General features: G+C 41.2%; 1 protein-coding gene across 2 annotated transcripts in view; it reads right to left on the bottom strand.

The window, feature by feature from the left end:
- The window catches only part of rsu1 (Ras suppressor protein 1), a 239300-nt gene that overhangs the window by 23884 nt on the left and 197083 nt on the right, over positions 1–18333 (bottom strand). The gene's annotated exons all lie outside the window — the stretch shown is intronic.

Raw genomic sequence — 18333 nt, 5'->3', positions numbered from 1 at the left:
CTGCTTGTCACAAGTGTGGACAGCTAATTGGGAGACACCGCAAAGATCTCCCACCGACCCCTGGAAGGAGCCAGAGGCATAGAAGTTGAGGGCAGCTGTGACTTTCAGAGCCACTGGCATGGGGTGTCCACCCAGACAGTTAACAGAGATCTCAGGCCCTATCATCTGACAGATAGAGTTAACTGTCTCCCTTGAGAGACTGAACCTCCTTTGGCACTGTACCGTTGACATATTGAGGTAGCTGCTTCTGCGCCTGTAAACCCTGGCAGCAGGATAGTGGTGTCTTCTGCGGCCCCTTCCGCCTTGGACTACCTCTTGGCCCTGCGCCCCTTGTGCCTGCACCAATCCTCCCAAAGATGGCTCCTCTGGAGGCTGAATGTGCACTTCCTCCCCCTTCAGACCCTCCCTTCCTCCTCGGAGGAGGTGCCTCCAGGCTAAGAGAAGGCTTCCTGAAACTGCAGGCCCCAAAAGGGATGTTCACTGTAGGGTGCTGATCTGAAGCCTGAGAGTCCTGTCCAAGCAGCTGGTATGAGTTTTGAAGTATTTCTGCTCACACAGGCAAGTATCAGTAACTTTTCAAATTAAATATCTGACTGAGCACATTCACGACCCCACTGATCCCTCTTATACCGCCCGTGGATTAGGTTTATACAAATGTCTCCTACCTGCCTGTTGCGCCTGTGCGACAACTTGAAGGTCGCATGGGCCCCCAAAAATCGTCCTCAATTGGTGCCTCAAGGGCCTTAAGTGGCTCGTTAATTAATGGCGGGCACGCATCGGAGATCATCGCGCACCCGCCCACCGAAATATCACGATGGCGCGCGGTGACGCTTGCCCGACGTCACCACACGTCATTTTACATGTCGGCGTGTGGGGCCCGCTCCTGCATGCCAATGGGAAAATTCTGCCCCAGCAATATGGCAGTACTCGTCTATCAAAGATAATATCTTGCTGGAAGATGGTGTTCTGCTAGCTGGGTCCTGAATGATCATTATCAAAACAATGCAGGAAGAACTTCTCCAGAAGATACATGAAGGCCACGTGGCAATGAGGAAAGTGTATGCTCAGAGCTAGATCAGCTGTGTACCGGACAGGCATATTCTTTCAAAGACATTAAAAATATGGTGTCTATATGTAATGTATGCCAGAAATCCAGAAATACACAGCAGAAAGAGATGATAGCTACTGAAGTACCACCCAGACCCTGGCATACTGTGGGAGCTAATTTATTCACACACAATCAAGAATGGTGTCTCAGTTGCAGAGTACTACTCAAAGTTTCCTCTTATCCGGGTGGTGAAAGACTTGAGAGCCACAACAATCACCTCAGCTGTATGAGTTTTGTTTGCTGAGCAAAGGATTCCTGAAAAATGAATATGTGACAATGGCACCCAGTTCACATCCAGGGAAGTTAAGGAATTCACTAACGGTATGGGTTCAACATCATCACCTTATTGCCACATTACCCTCCAGATAGTCAACAGAACCCTTGTGGAATGCTGAGAGGCAAAAGATGACCCAAACCTTGCCTTGTTGTCACTATGATCCACACCTCTCGAGGCTGACATGACCGCAAGTGATTTCATGTAGAGTTGCTGAATGGAAGAAAATATAAGACTGCTCTGCCAAGCAAAATACATCCTCCAAGTGACCAGGAGAAAGTGAGACAACAACTTATTGAAGCAGAGGAAAGAGGAGGTCAGCATTTCAGCAAACATGCTAAATCCCATTCTGAGTTGTTAAAAGGACAAAGTGTACATGTACAGGATCTAATCATGAAAATATGGAGCCCAGCACAAGTTGTTGTGGAAGCTGAGACACCTAGGTCATACATAATTGAGGCTCAAACCGATAAGCAAACGAGGAGAAACAGAGTCCATATTTAACCTACACCAATGCTGAAAGAACTGAAAAGATCAGCAAGAACACTGGAAACATCGATATCCAGGGAGACAACATTAACATCACCAGAAAATGAGACAAAATTTGCAACGGTAAGCACAACTCTTGCAACACCAGGGACAACACACACAACATTGCCTGTGGAGCGTGCCAACTCAACACTAAGAGCAACAAATGCCAAATCTACAAGAGAGAGGCACAACATCTTACCACCTAAGGGATACCATGATTGATACTTTAGAAAATAATGCACACTGTAAAACACTTTAAAGGGTTCAGTTTATTTCCAAAAACCGATTGATAATCTTTAATTTATTAAGGTTAATTATGAGAACAGCTACATTGATAGGGGCATTGCATTTTAAAGAAAGAGGGATGGTATATATTGTTGTATTATCTGTAAATAGCTAAGAACTACTTAGTTAGGAACTAATGTGTTATGTGTAAGTGTTCCAGGGGCCCACAATTCACAGCTGCACTAGAAACTGAAGTGATGTGTGCATAACCAGTTCAATCCAGTTGTTCTTTTGAACCAGACAACATGGCAAAATTAAACAGAGTTTCTGTTCTTTACAACATCTGGGAACGAAAAGACAACAAGAACACATAGCAGCATCGAAAAATGCATTGACCACCCTTCTTGAATATGCTTAACAACTGAGCATCCACAGCTCCCTGGGGTAGAATTCCAAAGATTCACAACCCTTTGAATGAAGAAATGTCTCCTCATTGCAGTCCTAAACGGCTGACCTCTAGTTCCAGGTTCCCCAGCCAGGGGAAGCAGCCTTCCAGCATCTATCGTGTCAATCCCCTTAAGAATTTAATGTTTCAATGAAATCACCTCTCATTCTTCTAAACTATAAGGATTATCAGCATAGTCAACACAATCACTCCTCATCCCAGGAATCAGTCTAATGAACTTGCATTCACTCCCTAAGGCAGGTATTTCTTTCCTTCAGAAAAGGAGAGCAAAACTACACATACCTACTCCAGGATATATGTCTCACCAAGGCCCTATATAATTGCAGTGAGACGTTAACCCTCATATTCCAATCACTTTGTTATAAAGAGTAACATTAATATTTGCTTTTCTAATTGCTGCTGTACCTGGACGTTAACTTTCTGTGATGTGTGTACAAGGACACCCAGTCACTCTGGATACCAACGGGCTGAATGTTAAGGGCAGGTGTGCAACAGCTCGCGCCCCACCCCCCGTAAGCAATGTGGGTGTGGAGCCAACCTGCTCCATGCTGGCCGGCAGCACCATCAGTTCTGGCAATGCCAAGAGCATGTTAGTAAGCACTGCCAGGACTGCAGCAGAAGGAGGAAGGCGGCCAATGGATCCCGGAGACAGGCAAGTCCAGGGTCTTGTTTACCTAACCCGTAGTTACAACCTCAAAGAACTGCAGTAGGATTGTCAACACAACTCTTTCATAAATCAGTGCTAACTTATCAATATTATTATAATCATAATACGGTCTTTTAAACCCTAATAATAAATTCTAGCATTTTCCTTACTATGGATGTTAGGCTAACTGGCCTATGGTTCCCTTTTTTCTTGCTCCCTGCTTTTTTGATTGGCGGGGGTTATGTTTGCTGCCTTCTAATTTAAGAGGACTAGCCTATAATCTAGGAAATTCTGGAAGATCAAAATCAATGCATTCATCATATCTACAGCCAACTCTTTTAAAAGCTTAGTGTGTAAGCCATCAGAATATTACTGAATTCTTATCAGGCACAAATATGGTGCCAGAATTTCTTTGCCATGAAGAAGCTGGGGTGGCGGGGGTAATGAAAAAGAAAGGACGTAAGTAGTTTCAGTGATTATATCCATATGTAGGAAAATCAGTTCTGGAATTTTAACATGAAAATACAAAAAGGCTCATGTAGTTGCAACCTGCAGGTTGGTGTAATAGGGATAAATGAATAGGTGAAAATTGAAATTAAATATAAGCAATGTAAACTATTCTCATTAAATTCTGCAGATGACTTTTCCTAATACAATTTATAGATTCCGTCTGCATGCTCATTAAATCTACCGTGCCCAAATTACCACACAAAATGGCAAGCCAGGGAGTCACAGTTGATTTACCACTAACTGCTAACTCAAATGTGTCAAGCAGCAATTATAAATGGGAGTGAGCAAGACAGCCTTAATTTTGGCATGTAGCTTTAACTTATTCTTTGGCAGGGAAAGGAAATGGACTTGGCGAGACCAAGCAGATACTTTAATAAATGTACTAGGGACGGAAAGGTTTCCAGTAATATGGGGCAAGAGTTGGGAAGTGAGACTAATAGGATGCCTCTTCAAGGAGTTGGCACAGGCACATTGGGTCAAATGTTCTTCTTCTGTATTGTAAGATTTTATTATTCTATGAAAAAGGTAAAAGATCATTGCAACATAGTGAACATATTTTTAAAAAAAACTCAGTATGAATATGAAACTTTGAGTGATTTATGAAACCATTCATGTGCACCACTCCACGTGAGATTGGGGCCCAGCTACCTTTTAGCCAGATATACATCAGATGGTGCCTAATTATCCACCTTAAATTAAAAAACAGTAGCCTTGAGTATCCAAGTAATGTGTCATAAAGGTAGACTTTTTGAAAGCAACTGTAGTTGCACAATACATAGTTGACAATTAATTTTAAGGAGGGATCCAAGAACAAGTGAATGGACACAGTGCTGATCGATTACTGGTATACTGTAAACATGCATGCAGTAAATGATGACCTGAAGCTGGCAAAAATCCAGTTCTCAAGCAGAATGCAATTACTTCTGATGCTTAAAGCAGTGACAGAAAATACAAGCTAAAAATAAAGGTAGACAGACATGATGGGCCAAATGGCCTCCTGCCGTTAAGATTGTGTGACAGGCTGATCAAACTGTTACAAAAAACGGCATATGGGATCTTTGGCTTTATAAACGGAGGCATAAAATACAAAAGCAAGGAAGTTATACTAAACCTTTAGAAATGCCCTATTGGGTATCAGCCGGAGTAATGTGTCAAATTCTGAACACCACACTTTAGGGAGGATGTCAAAGCCTTGGAGAGAGTGCAGAAGAGTGATGCCAGGCATGAGGAATTTTAGTCAAGAGGTGGATACAGCTGGGATTGTTCTCCTTGAGAGCAGGTATGAATAAGAGGAGGTTTAATAGAGATGTTCAAAATTCTGAAGGGTTTTGATGTGGTAAGTATATTAAGTACTGGTGGTTAGGTCAATATTTTGAAGACACAGGGCAGGAATTTCCCTGCCTGACGGATGGGCCCGGGCCCACCCGCGAAACAGACCACTGCCCGCGATAAGGCCCCAACCACGACTTCACACTGACTGGCCAATTAATGGCCAGTCAGCTGTTAAGGACGCGCCTAAATGGTCAGTGCTGCCGAGATGGGGGTGGGAGGAGGGCGAACGCGGAAGTCTGGTCATGCGCGGGGGAGTGCATGCGACAGCTCCCTGAGGACACAGAGCTGCTTCAGGGAGCTGAAGAATTGGACACTGACCAATAAAGATTTTAGAAATGATATAAACAGGTCCCCACGTGTGACTCAGTCACATGAAGAGGAACATGTTAAAAATGATATTGAAAATTTTTAATTTTAAAAAAATTACTGCTGGAAACCTCATCCCGCTCGTGGATGAGGCTTCATAAAAGGTCGATTCGCCCGCCTGCCAACCGTAAGGTTGGACGGGCAGAGAAAAACAGCATTCAATTATTTAATTATGGGCCTTAATAGGCCTCTTATTCGTTAGCGGGTGCACCGACGACTCTTGTGTGTGCTCGCCGACCAAAACATCGCTCAAGCGCACGATGACGCTGGATGTTCGGCCAACGTCATCGTGCGTTATTTTACGCCCAATTGGGTCGAGTGCACATCCGCGGGACGTAAAGTTCTGCCCATAGATAATTGGCGAAAGATAAAAGGATGAGATTTCTTTTTTCAAATTCTGAATTGTTATGATGATCTGGATGCAATGCTCGAAAGGATGGTGGAGGCTAATTCAACAGTGCTTTTCAATAGGAAATTGGATATGTACTTGAAGATAAAGAAATTGTAGGGCCAAGGGGACTGTTGGGGAGTGGAACTAATTGGGATTGTTCCTTCAAAGAGCTTGCACAGGCACAATGGATCAAATGGCCTTTTGTGCTGTAAGATCCTAGAAGCTGAATCTTACCACAGGCTTCGGGATCCTGACGTCAGGTCCAGCAGGTGGTCCTGAAACTGCACTTACCGGGAACGGGAATGGCTTAGCAATCTTCCCGGAGGTGACCTCCAAACTGGTCGTCTCCAGGCTTGCTGTTTAATTAAGGACAGCAGGAAGGATGGAGAAAACTGCTGGCCCAGAAGAGCAGCAGCTCTGAAGCCTCAGCAGCCTCAAAAGGGAGAAGTGGGCACTGCTGAGGCAATTTGGAATGAAGAAGGAACCTCCATTTTGAGGTGCCCTCAGATAGGTAAGTAACAAATTAAAAATCAGAGATGCTAAGCCAGCAGGCCCCTTCTCATGTCCCACTGGGACCGCAGAGGTGACCTTCCCTGCCCAAGCCCTCCATTTTGGACCATGCAGCCTCTGGCTCCTATGCACCCACCCCAGACGGCTATAGAGAGACACCTCCATGAAGCCGGTGGAATCTCCACAGAATGCCAACAGCCTTGGAAAGTCATCTTTAACAGGGCCTTTAATTATTTAAATTGGCTGCCTGCCTCCGTATGATAGGCATCCGATCAGTGTTCGATACGCCACAGGAAACTTACTCGGTGGTGGGATTGTGTTGAGCAGCTGTCTCACACAGCTCCCCGCTATTTTCTCAGCCCGCCATCATGGGGTTGGGAAAATCCTATGCTATAATTCTACAAAAAGGAAAATGATCACAACAAATGCATCGAACACTTTTAAAAATTAGTATCAATATGAAACAGTGATTTGTGAAAATAAATCAAGTGCATTGCCCCATTTGAAAGTCTGCCTAAAGTGACAGCTTCAATCACATCAAATCATGCACTACGATCTAACCAATCGCTAGCCTTAAGTGACCTAATGCAAACAATTGATGCCTTTATATTTTATAGAATAATCATAAATCAATCGTTCCAAGAATTCTGTTTAGCAAAATTTGACCAAAACAGTCAATATTGAAAGGTTGATTCATTAGCTAGATATTTCTAAATATCAGTAATTAGTCTAAATCATAGCCTGAGAGAGAGTTAGAGAGTCATTGTAGCACAGAAGGCGGCCATTCAGCCCATTGCATTCATGCCAGCTCTCTGTACAGCAATCCAAATAGTCCCACTCCCCTGCTATATCCACAAAGCCCTGCAAGTTATTTCCCTCAAGTGTCTATCTAATTTCCTTTTGAAATCATTCACCGTCTCCACTTCTACCACCCTTATAGGTGATGAGTACCAGGTCTTTATCATTTACTGCGTAAAAAACGTTCTTCCTCAGATTCACCCTGCATCTCTTGCCCAAAACCTTAAATTTTTTGCAAATTTGTTCACGGGACGTGGACGTTGCTGGCCAGGCCAGCATTTATTGACCATCCTAACTGCCCTTGTTCAGAGGTCATTTAAGAATCAACTACATTGCTGTGGGTCTGGACTCACATGTAGGCCAGACCAGGTAAGGATGGCAGATTTCCTTCCCTAAGAGATAGTAGTGAACCAGATGGGTCCTCACAACAAGCGGCAATGGTTTTGTGGTCATCACCACTCCCCCCACCTTAAACCAGCTTATATTTCACCCCTCTCCTAATATCACCCAATTCTGTTGAAGGGTCATGAGGACTCGAAACGACAACTCTTTTCTTCTCCGCCGATACTGCCAGACCTGCTGAGTTTTTCCAGGTAATTCTGTTTTTGTTTTGTATTTCCAGCATCCGCAGTTTTTTGTTTTTATCCATTGCGTTTCCTTCATCAACCTACTCTATTACTTCATCAAAAAATTCAATTAGATTAGTCAAGCATCATCTGACTTTTACTGGGTCTCCTTAATTAACTCAAACCTCTTCATATAATATTCAAATTATATAACATTAGCATGTGAAAGGGCACAGATCCATAAAGTTTTTCTCTCTCCACAGATGCTGCCAGACATGAGCATTTTCAGCATTTTCTGTTTCCATTTCAGATTTCCAACATCTGCAATATTTTGCTTTTGCAGCCAACATCAAGTTTCATTCAAATCTGCCAACTGAAGATTTATAAATAGAAATTTCTACAGTGAAAACAAATTCAAAAAGCACATAACTTCAATATCCAGATGCAAGCAATTAGAACTGTTAGTGATGACAAGCCCACTGTTACTTGAGTTCTTATTTCCTGTAGATGGCACAGGAATATAAAAAAATCCCCTCAAATCAGCAATTTAAATGGATTTAGCAAGAAACTGCACTAGAACACATTTCAGAGTTTAAAATAAAAATATTTCTTTCTTGGTTATCTCCTGCACTCATGTAATTTCTTTTGACAAGAATACACAAAATATTATCTATGTTACTGCGCTCTCACTATCACACTGCAACTCAGGAGACAATGCTAGGAGACAATATTAAATTCAAAACTAGAAACACAACTTCACATACAAAATATATCAACTTATATAAATTGTCAATCATGCAGTGAATGTGGTCTGAAAAAATGTAAGATTTCTAATTTAAAGACAAAAAGGTATTTAGATAGAGGAGGTATGAATATGGTGCTATCATATAAGGTTCCTGGGCATAGATTACAATAAAGCTGGATAAGGTGAATGACCTTTGTTCGATTTCACTTTTATGTAAAATAGTGCCATATATTGTCTTAAAATTGAGGGTAGTCAAGCCTCTGAAAGTTGGGGACATGACCATGTACGTTAATTGTTCCTTCCAACTTTGCACCTGCATGCAACTGACTGTTCTTCTGACCTACTACCCAAGTCATCGCAACCATTTGAAGCAGCCACTGAATTAGGCAACCTTTTACTTCCTATGAACATGCACAATAGGCTCCTCAAACTGCTACCATTCTAAATGTTCAAGCACTGCTTTACAAGGATTAATCAATTTTTTCACTCCAAAGAATTCATCTTAAGATTTGTATTGCACAATAAGCAATTTTCTGGCACAATTCAGGCTCATTTTTATATTTTCCAATATCTCTGATGCTGAAGACAGAGCGTTAAGTGAGGATAAAAGTTCTTTAAACATTCATAGACCTCCGAAAGATCACCCAACTGTTCATTCTCTACATGTAACCCTAGGAAGTGCTGCTGACAATTTTACTGAGAGTGGCAGCAATCATAGTTCTAGCCTAGTTGTATCCTCCGTTATTGTCCACACAATTTTTCAGCTGCTATCATTGGACAGCAGTCAGGATTTTTAAGCATAATTGTTTCCCACTGCTACCCCCTTACCCTAGCCCAAGGGTGTGAATGGCAACTATACTCCAATTTATCAGTTCTGGATGCTGGTAACTTATGCAGCTTTAGTTTGCTAAACTCCAGTACAGACTGTGCATATACTTGGGATATCCCCGAGTTTTTGCTTTCTAGATTTGGCCAAGAGGGTCAGACTGTACATTGCACAACAGGGTAAAAGTGAACCACTTTGCTTGATTTTGTAGCAGCCCAGTTTGAACATTAAAGATGGTGATGATTAATCAGGTGACTCTCAGGACCAAGCAATAACAAAAAACACCTGCCACTCTGGTTAAAATCAACAACTTAATTCATTGAAAAGTGAAGTGACACAGGGCAAAGGACTCTATCAAAATTAAAAGGGGTTATTATTGAACTATCCATTGGTCAAACATTCCAGAAAAAGCAAAAGGTCAAAACTACAATAAATAAAAGTATATTTTCTCAGACCAGTCTAGGTATTTCAGGAACCATTGGCAGGTGTTTGTTTGGACCTACAACTGCAAGTATATCTAACAGTAAACCTAGTTTAGATATAGGGTGATATCTTCCCCATATTGGTCATGCCCCCAGTTAACAGGTCAGCTTCTGTAAACTGGAGATTTTGTTAGCTTCCCTTGCCAGGTGCAAGAAGCTGTTGGAGTTTTGCCCATTGATTGTAGAATAGCAAAGAATTTTAGTCGTCATGGTGTCTTTAGATGATTGTAGCAGCCTTGGGGCCATAATGTAATTATGCACCTACAGTTTGAAATTCCACAGAGTAAGAACATTTCTCATTAATTAGCTCTAGGAAACTATCTAGGTTTTAAAGTGTGAACCTTCCTAATATACAGGTTAGTCTCTAAAGACTACTGTCAATAGTTTGCCACAGACTTTGAGGTCATCATTGGCATTAAATTAAATGGGATTTCAAAGTGCTACAAAGCAGCAAGCACCAAGAGAGGCCAAGAGTTGCTACGTATGCTCCAACAGCAGTGCCATCGGCGATAGCAAGATGAATACATGCTATAAGAGATCATAACTTTGGCTAAAACAGATTTATTGGCTGCCTCATTAGCTTTGGACGTTAAAATATAATTTTCTGAAACAAATCTAAGTTACATTTGAATTCATCAATACTATCTGTTTCCTTAGGGAGCCTGCTGTACTTACTCACTGAAATAATGGCGCAATCTTACTGGAAAAATAATGCTGTGTTCGTGATGCACGCAGTCATTGAAGTACAAATTGGTCAGCAAGATCAGGCGAAAAAATGAGACTCAAAAGTTGTGAATAGCCATAATGTGTTGATGATTTACAATGCAGCACTATCTGCCTCACACAAACAGTAGCTCAGCCACAAACCTCTTATTATTTTTAAATAATTCGCTGCATTTTCTCATTAAATTTGCTGCAGAAAGTTACAGCTAGTACCCTTTAACAACACAATAATGGATAATGCAATGCCAATTCTTAAAACTCAGTGGTCAAGTCTTTCACCCAGGTCTCAAGTTGCCCCAATGTTCTTGCTGCTCCATTATCAGATTGCACTTTCAGCAGTTTGTAGGATAAACAATTTGAGCTGAAGCATGCAGGAAAACGACTAAACAATGTTACATGCTGCGAGATGTCCTACTCCAGTAGGATTTGGGTCAATATTTCCGCCAATTCCCTATGATATTATAATTCCTTCACGCACAGGCCATGTCCTTCAGTTCCACTTTATTGCACAAGGTGGACCAGTTAGTCACGGTGTATATTATCTAGTCCCTTTGCATCCTAAAAGGGGCAATCCTATACGTTTCAACCTTTCTTCCTCCACTGAGAACTTGCCCAATATACATGCTCCCTCCTCATAATTCAATTGCTCTTGTTGCCCTCTTCTGTATCCTTTCATTAGCTACAGTATTTTTGTATTGTGTCAACCAGAACTGAACAGAGTTTTATAAATGCTGTTACAACAATTGTCTATAAAGTGGCAGGATTGACTCACTCTCTCGGCTCAATATTGACTTCATTATACATCTAATTACTCACTGCCATTATAAGCTAGCTTCTATTTATATTGGAAATGACGGTGCCTCTAGATTGCCATGATATAGTGACATGGTTCAACGTCTATGGTTTCCTTGAATGGCACATTAGTGAATAAGCTTGCAATATCAAACGACCACATAGATGCAACATTGCTGTCGATAATTAGGTCATGTATAGTCTTTGTGAAGGTGAAGGAATCCTTCAGTGAGTGTGTGGAAAACTCACACAGAACTGGTTGTATCAACTCACTCAACTATTTAATCAATTCATGTTATGCAGGACCAGCCATAGATAAGATAGGGTGAAATAGGATACCATCTTTGTATATCTTGGACCTTCCTGACCCTGAGTAAATACCAGCAGCAGCAGGTTGAGCCCCTTAACTGGGCATTAATTGCCCATTTAAGGGCCTTAATTGGTAGCAGGGCAGGAAGGCCGTACATAGGCCTTTCAACTAGAGACTTAATTGAAGTGTAGTTGGATCCCCATCTACCACCCTCCCACCTGATTAAATGCCTCTCCTGCCATCAAATTCACCATGGGGGGAGGCATTAAATTCTCCCCATTATGTTGTTACAATCGGGTAAGAGGGGTAGACTGGCTCCCCTCACACACATGTTTCTTTGTAAGTTTTCCAAAGAGAATAGTAATAGAATATATATATACTTAACACCTGGTCTAAATAAAAATACTGACTCTCACACACATGCATTCAAGGGTTCACATTGCACACACACACACACGTAAATTACAAAGTGTGAGGATAGATTAAGCAGTTTCTTAAAGTGCAATAAAAGTTACCATCACCACCCTGAGCACAAGAAAGGTGCCAAATAAACAGAAGAGAACTTCTGTTCTTCAATCAGTTCTGATAAACTGTAATTTTCAAGGATAAACAGTGAGGGTTGTTCACTGTATTCAAGGGTGATGGACAAAGTACAATCTATCCGCTAGTCACACTGTGGGGAAATGTATGTATTCACAAACACTTCAGAGTGACCACTGATGCCATATTTGCCCTCTACCTAAGCACAGATCCATGATTTTTGATTTGCATCTTCTTAAAGCACTTGCTGGATCACAAATATCTCATTTAACAGGAGTATATTCTTTATTGCAACATGAATTTTCTTTTATATTTATACACAATTTTGACTCAGTTTGAAAACCCAACTGTCAAATTCTTGATTCAGCAGTGGAGTTGTATAGAGTCATACGGACAGTGTTGAGGCAGAAGAGAGAAGAGCAGTAAAGATAAAAATGGTCCCAAGACTGGATTACCTTATTTTCCTTTTATCACAGAACTGCTCCCCACAAACTTGACTCAAAATAAATTAGGCATCATAATAATTGCATTCAATAAAAGCTAATTTGAATGTAAAGCACGTAAATGTAATTTAATCACCCCGTTGCTACCTCTAAATTCGATACATCATACTTCCATCTGAGGCCACTGATCAGAAAATAAGGAATCAGGAAATTTCTCCCTAAGTAAAGGCTAACTGTAGCTCCCTGAGCACCATCCTAGCTGAGGTAAGCTAAATATAGAGTAAATGTACCCATTTCGCATGGGCATTTACAGGAGTAAACAAGACTAACACAAATCTCTTAAATTTGCTCAAGAAAGCTAAAAGATCTACAAGTTACTGAATTTAAATGAAACAAAAAAGTTACCAGCTGCAAGCTAGCTGATATTTACCTCAAAACAAAAGAAAAATCTGAACAAACAGAAAAAGGAGACAGCAGAGTAATATACAATTGTAGGTACAATTCTAATTTATTTCTTTAGTCATTTGAAAGCTGATGCAAACAGAATGTAGTGGAACAGAATTAGGTCAAACAGGGAGCGGTTGTGTGATAAAAGGGAAATAAGGTAATCCAGTCTTGGGAACATTTTTATCTTTACTGCTCTTCTGCCTCAACACTATGTCCGTATTCCTCTATACGACTCCACTGCTGAATCAAGAATTTGACAGTTTTGTTTTCAAACTGATGCTTAGTGTCACCCATCAACTACTGGCATGTGATTTTTCTAGTTTCTTTTCCTATTTGCTTCAGCCTCAGTAGGTCTTCACAATGGGCTGATAAATTCACCTAGATTTCATAAGGAAAAACATGTCTAAGTATCAAGGGCTGAAACTTCATTGTTTTTTGAGAAGATCAGTTGACAACATAAAAAATTAAACATACAAACCATTTTTATAAAACAAACTCCATCATGAAGTGTCATAATGGTGCACATGAAATTTGTTGTTTTTTTTCAGTTTCTATAATGTATTGATTTACTATGAGACCCAGTATAGGGGTAATCCGTACAGTAGAAGCCATGAGCCTAGAAGCAAATTTGTGATCCAGGCCAACTGTATTCAATTTCTTGCAAACACCTGGCCCATTCCTCTAGTCTTCCCTCCAGTTTTGTGGGGTGATCTTGCCAATAGGAGGCACTCACTGTCCAAATGAAATAATTAACATTTCCTTGTTATCCAGCCGATTAACCCAATTTACAACTTAATCGCAAATTTCTTGATCTTCAAACAAGCTACATCTGCTACAAGAGACCTGATCTTAAATTTTCAGAGCATATAGAGTCATAGGGCCAGATTTCGCAGAGTCGGGAAGACTCTTTGTTGACATTTCCCCAAGAGCATTATGTCATTATGAATGCTTGACTGAGTTTCAAAAGCTACAATCATCTAGACAGGGAGCTCTGAACTTACAAGTTTGATTAACAGCTTAAAGAGGCTATCAAAGGATCAGCAGTCTTTGATGTGATTAGCGAAACAGGCTTTTGTGTTTGTTTTTTTTAATAAGAGATTAATCACTTGGAGAAATTTTAAAGCTTTGAATGGGTTCCATGAACGGGAGTTTTTTTAGCTATTAAGTTTGTAAGTGTGAGAGATGCATTCGAATGTTAGAAATGTATTTTTTCTTTATCTCCATATTGCTCCTGAGGTCTGCCCACGGTGGATAATGGTCCAGTGGCTATGGAGATTGGGTGGAAGGGAGCATGGAGGTATGAGGCTGCATGGGGGATCATGAGTTGGCTTTGTTTAATTTAAACAAATTGGTTTGTTTAAATTTAAGATTCTTGTTTGTGATTGCACTTCAAAAATTGATTGCAAAACCAGATGGACTGATGAGGAGCATTTTCTTTTATACCGGGAGAAATGAGGCTTAGTGCATTTTTTAAAAAGTCAAAGCATCCTGACAACTGTTGAGAAAACAAAATTCATGTGGGTATATGGGGCAACAATAGAATACTTAAATGTGGTTCACAAGCACAATATTCACTGATAATATTCAGTTGCAGTTGATCCAATATGTCAGGAGTGCACCTAGACATTTCACTGTTGCATAGATGTTGACATGATGTGTAATTGTAAACAACTTGTTCACCGAGCTCCAGAATTACTATCAAAGTAGAGAGCATTTTGTTATATGCAAGCTGAGGACTATGCATCTGTATTATTTAGACCTGTTATATCTAATCTTCAGAACGGATAAAAGCAAAATACTGCAGATGATGGAAATCTGAAATAAAAACAGAAAATGCTGGAAAAACTAAGCAGGTCTGGCAGCATCTATGGAGATAGAAACAAAGTTAAGGTTGCGAGTCCGTATGACTCCTCTTCAGAGCTAAAGTAGAAATGTGATGGATTTTATACTGTTTGAGAGGGGGTGGAGCAAAATAGAAGGTCGGGGATAGGTGGGAGCTAAAGAGAAATTTGACAAAAATATCATAGACACAGGAAGTGGTAATGGTATTACGTTGTTACAACTGTACAGGGTGTAGGTGAGGCCGCACCTGGAGTATTGCGTACAGTTTTGGTCCCGTATTTAAGAAAGGATATCCTGGCATTAGAGGCAGTTCAAAAAAGATTCACTAGGCTGATTCCTGGACAAAGGGGTTGACTTATCTAGAACGACCTTTATTCATTAGAGTTTAGAAGAATGAGGGGTGATCTTATTGAAATGTACAAGATTCTGAGGGGGCTTGACAGGGTAGATGTTGAGAAGATGTCTCCACTAGTGGGGGAATCTCAAACTAGGGGGATAGTTACAGAATAAAGGGACACTCATTTAAAACGAAGATGCGAAGGAATTTCTTCTCTCAGGGGATAGTGAATGTCTGGAATTCTCTACCTCAGAGAGTTGTGGAGGCTAGATCACTGAAAGTATTTAAAGAGGAGGGAGATAGATTTTTGGAATATCAGGGCGTTGAGGGTTATGAGGAACTGGCATGAAAGAGGAGTTGAGGCCTGGGGCAGATCAGTCATGATCTTATTGAATGGTGGGGCAGGCTTGAGGGGCCAAATGGCCTACTCCTGCTCCTATTTCTTATGTTCTTAAATGGTAGTGTCGAAGACTAAATGAGCTGCTGATAGTGGCATAAAGGCATAATGGCAGAATATGTGAATAGCAGAATAAGGGTCAGTGCTTTGTGAAAGGGGGGTGGTTTGTTGGGGTAAAGAAATAGAAAAATAAGAAATAAAAAATAAATAAATAAAAATTAAAAATGGGATAAATATGGAGAAGGGAGTTCATGGTCTGCAGTTGTTGAACTTGTTAAATCCGGATTAGGATTAGGCACTTTACATCCTTCTGGTCTTAACATTGAGTTCAACAACTTCAGGCCATGAACTCTCTCCTCCGTTTTTTATCCCTTTTTTATTTTTATTTATTTTTTATATAAATTTAAAAAAAAATTCTATCCCTTTTCCCTACCCCCACCATCTGCCCCCAAACACACACAAGGCCAACTGTCACTTATTTTTATGTTTTGCTTTCACAGAGTGCTGACCCTTTTTCTGATATTCACACATTCTGCCATCTTACCTTTATGCCACCATCAGCGCCTTCTTTAGTCTTTAACACCATCATTAACACTCTCGTTTGTCCTGTGTCCATGACATCTTTGCCAAATTTCTCCTTAGCTCCCACCTATTCCTGACCTATTTTGCTCCACCCCCCTCTTAAACTATTTAAAATCCATCACATTTCTACTTCTCTTTAGCTCTAAAGAAGTCATACGGACTCAAAATGTTAACTCTGGTCCTGTCTCTACAGATGCTGCCAGACCTGCTGAGTTTCTCCAGCATTTTCGTTTTTTGTTTCTACAGAATAGAAATTGCCTGTGGACTTCGGTTAAAATGCAATTGAGGATCGTAAATGTTCTATATAAAACAAAGATTACTTGTTCAAATTAATATATAGATAGTTAACAAATTTGTTTTTATCATTTTGCATTTGGATCTTCCACTGCTCGTAACACAACTGCTATTAAGAACATAAGAAATAGGAACAGGTGCAGGCTATTTGGTCCTGTGAGCATGCTCCAACATTCAATAAGATCATGGCTGATCTTCTAGCTCAAATTCACTTTCTCACCTTATCCTAAATCCCTTGATCATCATGAAAAAGGAATGGGAGATGAAAGATATGTTCAGCTCCATATTCAAAGTCAATATCTTCAAGTTAAATACAATCACATGAAATAGGTCAAAACAGAAAAGCCTTACTTCTTGCAAACCATCATCATGCATAATCAACAAAACAGAGCTACATCATACACCTTTTTGCCTGACTCACATGTATCATGTACAACCCTTTAACTTAACTTCTGCCCCATTCCATTGGCAGCCTTCCATCTTCAGACCATGGTTTGCACTGAGGTGATCAACCCTGTATTAATCATCACATGGTGTGGCTCAGGGGCCCCACTCTTGCATGGCAGTCGCTACCACATTTGCTGCAGAGGTAGACAGTGGGCTGAGCAGATGCAAGATTAGCTGGCCTCGTTTTCTTTGGGCCCTGTTCTCAGCAAGCTAAGCTTTCAGTTTCTGCTCACCTCTTCCAATGCTCTTCCAAACAGTAAGCCTGAGAGGCCACAGCCATCAGTCACTGTCTCCCAGTTGTCAGTGTCAATGTCCATCATCTTCATATCTTGTTTGCAGGCATTGTGACGACGAAGGTATGGACTCCCAGCAGGCCATGATCCAGTGTCCAGTTCACCATACAGAATGACATCCATCTGATGAACATGGTTAAGCAAGTGCAGATGTCATTGGTTTAGCAATGAGTGTATGCTGATGGAAGTAGCACGCTCCAGGACCTCTGAATTAGTGACCTTGTCCTTACAAGAGATATGTCCGAGACAGTGAATGTGGAAACTGTCCATCATCTTCTCCTGCCTAGCATATGTTGTCCAGGTCTCACCACTGTAGAGGAGTGCACGGAGGACACAGGCTTGGTAGACTTGCAGTTTGGTGTTCTCAGTCAGGTTGCTGTTGTTCCACAGTCTCTATGCAGTTTGGACATAATAGCTGCAGATTTTGCAATGTGTGTTGATTTCAGCATTAAGTAACACATTGCTAGTGATTGTAGAGCATAGATATGTGAAGCTATCAACAACCTCCAGTATCACATTATCAATGCTGATCGAAGGCGGTATGGCAACATCCTGGCGCATGACATTTGTCTTCCTGATGCTGGTGGTCAAACCAAACTTTTTAAAGGCATGAGAGAGTTTTCCCATTTGCCCCTGCTCTAGGATGCAAGCCTGGGCAAAATTTATGGACACCCTGGACTTCCCAAATTTCAGGATGTCCCTCTCCACCTCCCCAGTTAGGTCCAAAGGAATGCAAAGCACCAAGTTTGGCACTGATCTGGTTTGAGGAGTTGCTGTGAAGCTGACATAATTAGACATCTGTCCACCTTGGGACTGCACTCCAGATATTTGCTAGGGTTTACTCCCTTGGCCTTCAACTCTCCTGAGGTATCAACAAGGCAGTGCAGCTATTCGCCTGTAGCTGGGAGTTTGGTTCATGAGCACACTGCTGACAGAATTTAATGATCTCCCCCACCTCCCTGGATCAGTTTGGAGCTAGGGGAGTCCATGTGCTCGGGTGGGAGAACGGGAAGTGGAGATTCCGCCGCCTTCCTGCTTCCCTCTGATCAAGTCCGGGACAGGAAGGCCTGCAGGTGGCTTCTTCCATCTGGAAGCCAAATGAGTCCCTTA

Source organism: Cetorhinus maximus, chromosome 3 (assembly GCF_964194155.1).
Source record: "Cetorhinus maximus chromosome 3, sCetMax3.hap1.1, whole genome shotgun sequence".
Classification (NCBI taxonomy): Eukaryota; Metazoa; Chordata; class Chondrichthyes; order Lamniformes; family Cetorhinidae; genus Cetorhinus; species Cetorhinus maximus.
This window is presented reverse-complemented; position numbering and strand designations above follow the sequence as displayed.